The 9,991-nt window shown below is 39.7% G+C and overlaps 1 long non-coding RNA gene across 1 annotated transcript; it reads right to left on the reverse strand.

Moving 5' to 3' along the window:
- Positions 1-3,319: 3,319 nt before the first annotated feature.
- Positions 3,320-8,959, reverse strand: LOC144518624 (uncharacterized). Its single transcript, XR_013502019.1, has 3 exons — positions 8,849-8,959; positions 4,343-4,416; positions 3,320-3,384 (listed from the first exon to the last, which is right to left on the reverse strand). It is a non-coding gene; the product is annotated as an uncharacterized LOC144518624 (long non-coding RNA).
- Between the last annotated feature and the right edge of the window lie 1,032 nt (positions 8,960-9,991).

Consider the following 9,991-nt stretch of genomic DNA (forward strand, 5'->3'; position numbering starts at 1 on the left):
TGCACTGCCTTGTGCCTCTGTGCCAATGTGTGTTGGCCCCTGACCAATGTCAGCTTGCTGACTGGATTCAGAGGATTGAAATGGCAAAAGAGACTGAAGGGAGAACTTTCTTTCTGTTGTGGGCTCCTGAGGGGCAGGAGGAACTATGGCTACTGGAGGGGAAGTACCACCACTTTTGGGGATAAATGAAAGCAGCTTTGAAATACCAGACACAGGTGGGGGTGATGCTTGGGAGGTAGGTGGATCTGTTGCAGTGGTACCAGAGGTATCTGTGGCTTCAGTACTAGCTTTAGGGATTAAAGAGAGCAGTTTTAAAATACCAGAGTCTGTCTGTGGTGGTTGGGGGGATGACGTTGTGGCAGAGACCTCTACCTCAGTTGTAGACTTTGATCCAGTGATTGTACTGAATAATGAACTCATGGCATTCTTTACACCAGCTATGCCCTGTTCAACAGTACTGTCCTCTTTAACTTCAGGTTTGGCTTCAATGATATTACTGTCCCCAGGTTGCACAATTTCAGCATCTGTTGGCAGTGCTGGGAGTTTTCTTCTAATTGGTTTAGGCATTGATTCATAGTTGTTGATTTCCTCCTCTTTTACGGCCAGGTATTCAGACACTGAGTGAACTAAGCTATGAAGTTCATCCATTGCATCTACATATTCATCACTTTGCTCCTCTTCAGGAGACAACATTGGATCTTGTCCACGACCTGTTCTCCCTTTGCTTGAATAGCCTTGTCCTCCAAAAGGTGACATATATTTGCTAGGGTAGTAGTAATTTTCATATTCATAACTAGCATCCCCCTCAGTGAATGTCAGGTCATCTAGTTCCTCCTCAGATCCAAAGGAATACTGCATCTCATCCGAACCAATAGAGCCATATTCAACCCTGTCCCTGATCCTTGCAGCCTCTTCCCGAGCAGCCTCGTCCTCACGAAAAGCCGCATAGTTCTCAAGCGTGTCCTCTAAGGCAGTTTTGGCCCACAGTCTGGTCTTGTAAAGTAGACCTTTTCTGTCTGTCTGCTGTTGTAGCTGTTTGACAGAGGGAATTATATCAATCTCAGGAGGGGATGATTCATCCTCAAAGCTGCCGGCTTCCTTATAAACTAACCGCACTTCTCCACTACAAAAGCCATTCCTCTGTCTGTAAGGCCTGTCATTCGCCTCCTCCGTATCTTCAGGGGATAGTGCATCACATTCTACTGTCTGATAGAACCTGCTACCTTTGGACTCACAAGGGTTGTCACTGATCCGGTAGATGATGCTTTTATCTTCATCCTCCCACATTTTCTGCTCAGCGTCCAAGTAATCATCCAAGACACCTGAGTCAGGCACTTTATATTTATTCTCCCAATCCTCCACACCCATTCCTGAGTCAACAGGGATTATTTTCACTCCACCCTGACTGTTTGATCGCCTGGATTCAAGAAAAAGAAAGTGCCATGCAAGAAGCAGTGGAACATGATGCAGAGAAAAAGAAGAAAGAAAGATAAATTAAGCCTTGGACATTAATAAAAAAAGAGCAGATCATGCAAAGAAAGTGTTCATGCAAGTAAAGAAATAGAATAGCAAATGAAAAAAGAACAGTACACTTGTGGAAGGAAACAGATGCTGTTTGACAATGTGCAAAATTGTCTTTGTTTCTATTGTTGTCACAAAGTTGTCAATGGATTCTGCTATTCTTGATAACTTGACTCCTCAAAGCAAATAGCACAGATTCATGAGGTCTGTGAGTGGGTGTGTCTTTACCTGGGCCCCCTTATTTCTCTATAGTCTAGCTCATAGCTTTGTATAGAGTCAGCCTCCCTTGATAGGGTTTGATGTTGGAGCCTGCGTCCTATAGGGTACTGGTGCACTGATGAATTTGTCTGGGAGGTGTTGTGGAACCGTGGAGGTCTGTTGCTAGTTTCACTGCGGTAGTCACTATCACGGTCATCCACTGCACTGTCGTGGTCATCAAAAGCTGGGCAAAGACAATACAAACTGTTTAGTAAAACACAAAAAAGATAATATCTAAAATGTATATTTTAAAATTATAATTCTCCCTAAGTGATCAAGTAGACTTTTTAGATAATACTCTGCTCTTGTTCATCTATTTGTTTAATTTGATAGAAAGCCCTCTGGTAGACATAAGTATTTTACAATTACTGTGTAAAACCGTATCCTGCATCCACGTTCCTGTTGTACTGCAGACCTTCCATTGTATGCATCCAGTAGAGACAAATTTGTAAAGTGTAATTCAAAAGAAATGGGCAAAAGTTACATCTGTAGCATTGTCATGCAGTAATCTGAAAGGCAGGCTGCTAGGAAACTGCTATGACGTAAGGAAGACTTTCAGACAATAAAAATGTTTGAATAAAAGCTCCCTCTTGTGGTAGCAGGCATGCAATACAAAAAGCATGAACACCAAGCTTACAATGGACAACAAGACATTGGAATAAAAGAAACAATGTACTTCAATGCCTCATAAAATATTACAACAAAATTGGCACCCACACATGTTATTTTGTATTTTGTTTAGAAGGGTACATCTATGTGAAAATTCAAATACAATGACGGCAAACAAAGACACAGACCAAACATGCAGTGGGTCTTATTGAAAAGGAAAGGCAAAGCGGAGTCCTGACCTGTACCACGCAGAAGTTACATGAATTACAAGTCACCGAGAAAAAGAACAACAACTATACGTACTCTGCTGGTCATTCCATCCGAAATAACTCCAACTGCCTGGAGGCAAGTGTTCAAAGAATTCAGAAAGAAAAGTGAACTTCATTACTGAAAAATCAAGACAATAACTGTAACTGGCCAAATGAGTATGTAACATGTAATGGGACTGAAAACACCCAAATCAGTAAAGCTTGATTGAAATGATGAATGGTTATACCAGTATGAGATAAATTAGAATTAAGTGAAGCAATGTGATGACTGAGTTAATTTCCTGTAGTACAGAGTGAATGATCAACATTATACCAATACAACAGCAAGTATTTGAAAAAGTATTTTCCCAAAGGTAACACCAGTGTTCAACAGCCAGAAAACACAGCTCTTTATAACTACCATTAACAGTGGCTGGTGCATACAAAAATCCTCTTTAGTGTGCAAACAGAATACTTGATTTTTTGGAAATCAGCAGCCTTGAAGTAGGTTTAAATGTACAAGTCAGCATCAAAATGCATTAGCACTTGACTGGTGGCTTAAATGTGTTTTCCTGCTCATGATGCACAAGAATGAATGTGTCACTCAGGGTGGAATGACACAGACATAGACAGTAACACATAAACATTTATGTGAACGTGCTATGGCATGAATGTTACTTTTATACTCACAGCACTGAGAGGGAACAGATGCCATTTGTCTTCTCTGGACCTCTTCCTGCAGTGGATACTGCCACAATAGAAGAATTGAATTGATTAGAAAAAGATACATTTTGAAGGGGTTAATGAAACTGAATAAAAATGATTTAATGCTAAAAAGGCACATGTCAGTTATTTTAGGATCACCTGTGAAGTAGTAACTATTATTTTCAATTAGATGGCAGCAGAGAGCCAACACAAACTGAAAAATCACTGAGAAGAGTGCACATTGTGACATATTTGGTACAACTAAATAAATTAGGAGGCTGCTATAAAAAGCATACAGAATCATAGTCTGTGCACATAGAAATATTGTAGATAGCACAGTTCTACAAGACAAAGCATTTCTTTAAAATGTAGGCTAAACTAAATTAAATGAAAACAAAATGTTAGAGATTCAGATGCATTGCAGATTCTTGCTCACATAAAACCTACAAACATGTAATGTATTTATCAGTTTTACATATAGAAATTCACTTTCTACTGCATGCTCGCTGAACTTCAGCTCAAGATAGGACAACTGTTTAAAAATCTTTGAATATTTATTTTCCAGAAGTTACACGTATTGATCTGGTACAGTAAACTTTAGAATTAAGTTCTGCTTTTGCTTCTACTTTCACGTCTTTTTGCATTATGGGTGGATGCAGGGAACAGTAAAAGCATGACAGAGTAAAACACCTTATTAAAATTTAAATTATTCATATTGTGTTTTAACACACAAAGCTAGAATGCTATTATCCTATACTGATTGTAAAATTTTGTTTCAAAAGGACATCAAGGGTTCATACTACCATTATCCTTTAAGACTTCTTCCACAGCTACCTACTTTCAAGGCGAAGAAAAAGGAAGTCTGTCCTAGTTGGGATTCCCCACTGTTTTCTTAGCATTAAGATCCCCTTTGAGACTCCTGAATGAACTGTGATCTAACATATCTTATGCCTTAGTAATGTATGACTAATTAACAGGAAATAGACTTTTAGTAAACTTACCTCGTCATGTATCCGCATGGTGTTGATTCGCTCCAGTTTACTGGTCCAGTACTGAGCCTCGTCTTCTGGGATATCTGGACAGACAGATTAGACAGAAGAAATAGATGGAGTAAAATTGAATGACGGAAAAATATTTAGAGGAGAGTGCCAGAGAGGGTGGTAAAAGAGGGGAAGTTGAGGAAATATAGATGCATGCGATGGAGGGATAGGTGGAGGGATGGATGGTAGAATTGGAAGGGGTGATGAAGAAAGAAAGTAAATAATGGAGAATGTAAGGCAAAGTGGAAGCCCACAGGCACTGTAGCTCCACCCTTACCTCAGTGCCCTCCATGATCCCTATCCTACCCTGTCGTATCCCATCCACATTGCTTGATGTGCTCCCACTTATATTCATGCATGTTTAATAGCTGATGAGGAGATTTCCTTTTGGGGGCCCAGAAATAGAATAAACAACCACATCAGGGACCTCACAGGTCCTCCCCAAAGCCAGAGAAAGACAAGAAGAAGAAAAATAGATGAGTATAGGTAAAATGTAAAAGCCTGGCTACGTGCCATGCTCCCAAGTAAAACATTTCCTGGTTATGTGACAGAACAGTATGTGACATAACTAACGACCAAGTGAGAGGAAGACTGTTAAGAGAAGCAGATCAGACATTAGAAAAAAGAAAAGAAATCAAACCATGTGTCCATCCGAGTAAGATTACATGCAGCCAAGTCAAAACACTGACAGAGGAAGTGGAAGTGAACAGAATAAGAACAGCAAATCCAAAAGAAAACACAGTTAAAGCAAACACAGTAAATATTGAACAAAAAGAGATAAGTTGCATAAAATGTCCTGCAATTGGCCAGACATGTATATATCATACAAAATCACTTTACAAAGATGTGTATATCACAGGGTCAGAATCAGCATGGAAAGAAAGTGCATGTAATTAAGAAGAGTGAGACTGAAAATTACATGTTCATTCTGACAGTTAACGTGGAGTATAAAAAATACATCAGGTTGATGGAGTCTGCAGAGACAGAATCTGAGTTAGAAAAATGGACTTAAAGCTTGAGAATAAGAAACTTACTCTCAATTAGGAAAAAAAAAAAAAAAGAAATTTGGGACTTTTAAACTGGTCACAGCTGTGCACCTATCCTATGCTTGCTGTGTGATTTCATCGGCACCGGAGGTGTTTCCGAGGGCCATTGCCCAAGCAGCAAGGTTCAAACCTAACCTATCAGACGTCAGCACCCCATTTAGCCAGGCAACGTCATATTGCAGATACTTTAAGTTGAGCATTCCTCAAAGAGCAGAAATAAGATCTGCTGCAGAAAGAATTGTAGGTGAACTGGATTACAGTACACCTCAGCTCAGCTGCCCATTTCAGAGGAATAGCTGCAGAAGCTCAGTAGAGCAACAGCAGAGGAACCTGAAATGCAGCTACAGAAAGACATAACACTGAATGGACGGCCGAATAAAAGAAGAGCAGTTTCAAAGGAAATTCAGCCGTGTTGGAAATAAAGTTGGAATTGTTAAGTGTGAAGAAAGAGCCACATACATTCTTTACTGGCCAAACATGCCTTCATATATCGAGGAGACTGAATCTCAGTGTGCCATTTTTAACGAGAACAGCAATCATAGAGAGCTGTTACTCTCACACTTACTACTATTACTACTTTTCAAAGTTCCTCGAGATCCCTAAATTGAGGGACACCAACAGTTGCGGTGTCATTATTGCAATGGAATTGCAAAGTCTGCAAAGCATTGCATTCCTGATGTCATCATCTCAAATAATGGTCCTCAGTATTACAGTGCTCAATTCAAAGACTTTTTTTTTGTGATCAAATTTTTATTGTACATACAGGTATGTATACGCCTCAAAAATAGAGCACAAAACATACATTCACATACCTACCTATGCATATACACAGAAACATATGATTAACAACTAAGATTAAAAAAATGTATTCCTAAATAAAAACCCCAGACATAACCCACCCACCCCCTGTATCCAGAACTCCAAATCTCGGTTACATATTAAACCTGAAGCCCGCGGAGGGTAGTTAAAAGTGAATGCCAAGCCTCTATTGCTGACTCTTTTGCTCCGTGGACTCTAGCTGTCGACAACTCCAACTAAACAATATCCAAATATGTTAAAACGCAAGCTCGAAAAGAGAGCGAATGTGGAGGTTTCCAACGTGTGGCAACTAGTTTTTTTGCAGCCGTCTCAATTCAAAGACTTTTAAATATATTAAATCAGGCACATCACGTCCAGTCCCAGCCACGCCCAGTCTAAGATGAGTAGAAAGAACTGCACAGACTATTAAAAATCTGCTAAAAGTGTAATAATGGCAACCCCTACATTGCACTACATCGCAATACACCACTGGGCACCGCCATCACAATTGTTGATGGGACATCCGCTGAAAAGAAAACTGCCTGCTTACTCCAGAAGGATCAGCAGGTATGCAGGCAGTTGAGAGAAAAGCAGGAGAAACAAAAACTAAAAGACAATCCTAAAATTTGTGCAATCCTGCACAAACCTTTTGTGGTTCGCACACCAGAAAACCCTTCCATCTACAAATTAGCAGGACGTTGAAATGAACATTGACTCAGGAATGAAAGACTACAACAAAGGTAGTCTCACATTGCCAGACCTTCCTTCCTCCACAGCGCTGCGGAGGAGGGTCTGGCTAGTCCACACAGCAGTCCAGGATGGGAGACAAACATGCTCTGGTTTATTGGCATTTCTTTAAACCAATCACAATCGTCTTGGGCGGTGCTAAGCGCCGAGTGGAGCCACGGTGCCTCTGCAAAATAGCCTCAGGAAGGAACTTGTTTTGGTGGAACATTTGTACGTTCAAAGTTTGTTTTAGTTGTGCAACAGAAAACTCAGATTGGACAGATAGCCTAGCTAGCTGTCTGGATTTACCCTGCAGAGATCTGAGGAGCAGTTAAAACATAGTCCTCATAAATTGGCCAGAGTTTAAAATTACAACACAAAGAAAGCAGAAGGTGACGGACATCCGGCCGAAAAGAGGGACACCCGGCGGAATTTCCGGCGGCCCCGGAGCAATCCCAGAAGTGGAACGTCATGGATATAGACTACAACAAAAGTGACAACAAACAGGCAACACACAATTCATCTGAACACACAGAATACTCATACTGTGCACCTGTCTCTTTCTTTGACCTCACACATTCTCTTTGCCCTTATGTCTCCCCCTCTGTGCCTCACCTTCAACTCTCCATCACAGTTGGGGGTTATTCTATAAACAGGTGTTTGTGAATGTGTTTCAGTGTGACTCATTGTGACAATGATGACCAAGAAGACCTCACTATTGATTAGTACCTATGTTGGATGTCAATTATTTTAACATTTTAAAAGGCTTTGTCGAAGTCTATCTTATCTCCATCTTCAGGCATTGGCTTTTGTGTCACGACCAGCGGACAGCAGCATGAACTAGTGCCATCTTGACATCAGGTGAGTGAATAGCTTAAAAGCAAGCAAGACGGCTCCCTGAGATTAAGAGTTTGCTGAGGAAACATAATGGTCTAAGGAACTTTTGCTATTTAGGTGGTTACTCCTAAATAAAAAGAACAATAAATAAGTGCTGAGGAATACTTAGGATTATATTTGGGGCAACATTACCAATGAACAAACTCTAATAGACTGCACAAGGAAGCACACAGGGTAATCTGTCTGGTAAACTGTCTGGTGAAGTGAGTCTAACTACTTACAAGCCAAAGAGAAACAAATATTTAGCAAAACACATGGCGGTTTTTCTTGTTTCTTGGTTGGAGTCTGATCTTTTTGTACAACGAAAAATCATATACTATCATATATTGCCAAACTTGCTTCTTAATCAGCAGAGCTATCTGTACATAACTTTTAGTTTAATATAGTATATTCAAGGAATTCATTGTTTATTCATCTCATAGGCATTTTATTAAAGCTGTGTTGTAATTTGTATCTTTAGTTATATTATGAAGACTGGAGTTCTTATTTTGGAGGTAAAATTACAAAATTTGAAAGTATGTAAGCTAGTAAAATTGCTATATAAGCTAAATGCTCTGCAATTTTGATTGATTTGATTCCAATATTTGATTAAGTTGGCTTTGTGTGATGTGATTATTTTGGCTAAAATATCGCACATTTTACTATTGTGAGTTGAATATGCTCACCTGTAGCACTCTATCAGCGCTTTTGTTAATGTATAAAGTGGTAATGGAGTTTAAATGTTTATACTTTATCAATCTAAGGTTTATCATACAAGAGGCTACAATGCTATATTCTGTTAGGATAATAAAAGTATGGTCATGTTTTTACATTTCCTTCTTTAGCTCTTATTATACTTTTATGGAGATTACAGCACCATGTAGTTAGACCATCATTCAGCCAAGGATGCTGCTGTAAACTATCAGGTTTTCTAAACTGCATTAACTCCTAGCTCTGAGGCTATGTGTTTGTGTGTGATTTTGTTTTTTGAGCAAATGTCTATTTGTGAACATATGCATACCAAAGGGCAGCTCGAAGCGGGTGTCCAGCAGCACTTGGTGTGGAGTTGGGTTGCTGGTACCACAGATCTCGTCCTCCCTCATTAACACCTCAGAGTCAAGCGACGTCCACTCTCCTGGTCCCTCCTGACAAAGAGAGACACAGAGAAACAGAGACATTTACTCATTGAGAATCAAAGCATCCACATGGTAATTGAGGACGTGGGTGGGCTGAGGAGAAACACAATCAATAAACCTGAGCAAAGATGAAGAAGCCAGGAACAACTGGGGGCTTCAATATTAATGACTACACAAGGGCTGCTGCCTCACTTTAAAACTCTCCAGAAAAGGTAATGAGGTCTACTGCATCAGTATGTGCTGTATATATATATATATATATATATATATATATATATATATATATATATATATATATATATATATATATATATACACACACAAATTATAAAAAATATTCATTTTATTTTATCTATTGTGTATTCATGAGTACACAACAGCCTATAGTGAGGGATGGCAAGGTGGAAGACAATGACACATTTATCTGCCTTTCTACTTCCTGTTGCTAAGGTATAGTAATTGTTAGGCAAGCTATGACATATTATTTGTAAAAAGACAAATGCAAGTCAAATTACAGTACCCGAGAAAAAAACATTCACAATTGATACAAGTAAGAGATATGGAAAATTTCTAACGTGCCATCAATAAATGCGCTTTATATACCATAAAAAAGTGATGAAAGGATAGGTTCACAATGTTTTAAAGTCTATTCTAAAACAACCTGATTGCTGTAATCATTCCTCCTGTTCATACTGGGCATAAACAGATCCCTCCCCTCTCTAACAGTCCTTGTTCTGTAGAAAAGTGTATTTGAAAGTTGAAAGTCAGTGACAGTGGGGGTCTGGGGTCTTGTTGGTGAGGTTGACTGCAGAGGGGCAGAAACTGTTTTTATGGCATGATGTTTTGGTCCTGATGGACCGCAGCCTCCTGCCAGAGGGGATGGGTTCAAACTGTTTGTGTCCGGGCTGAGAGGGGTCGCCTACAATCTTTCCTGCCCGCCTCAGCGTCCTGAAGGCGTACAGGTCCTGGAGAGACGGCAGACTGCAGCCAATCTCAACAGCCGTAATAAACAGGAGGAATATTAACAG

This window comes from Sander vitreus, chromosome 5 (assembly GCF_031162955.1).
Source record: "Sander vitreus isolate 19-12246 chromosome 5, sanVit1, whole genome shotgun sequence".
NCBI lineage: Eukaryota > Metazoa > Chordata > Actinopteri > Perciformes > Percidae > Sander > Sander vitreus.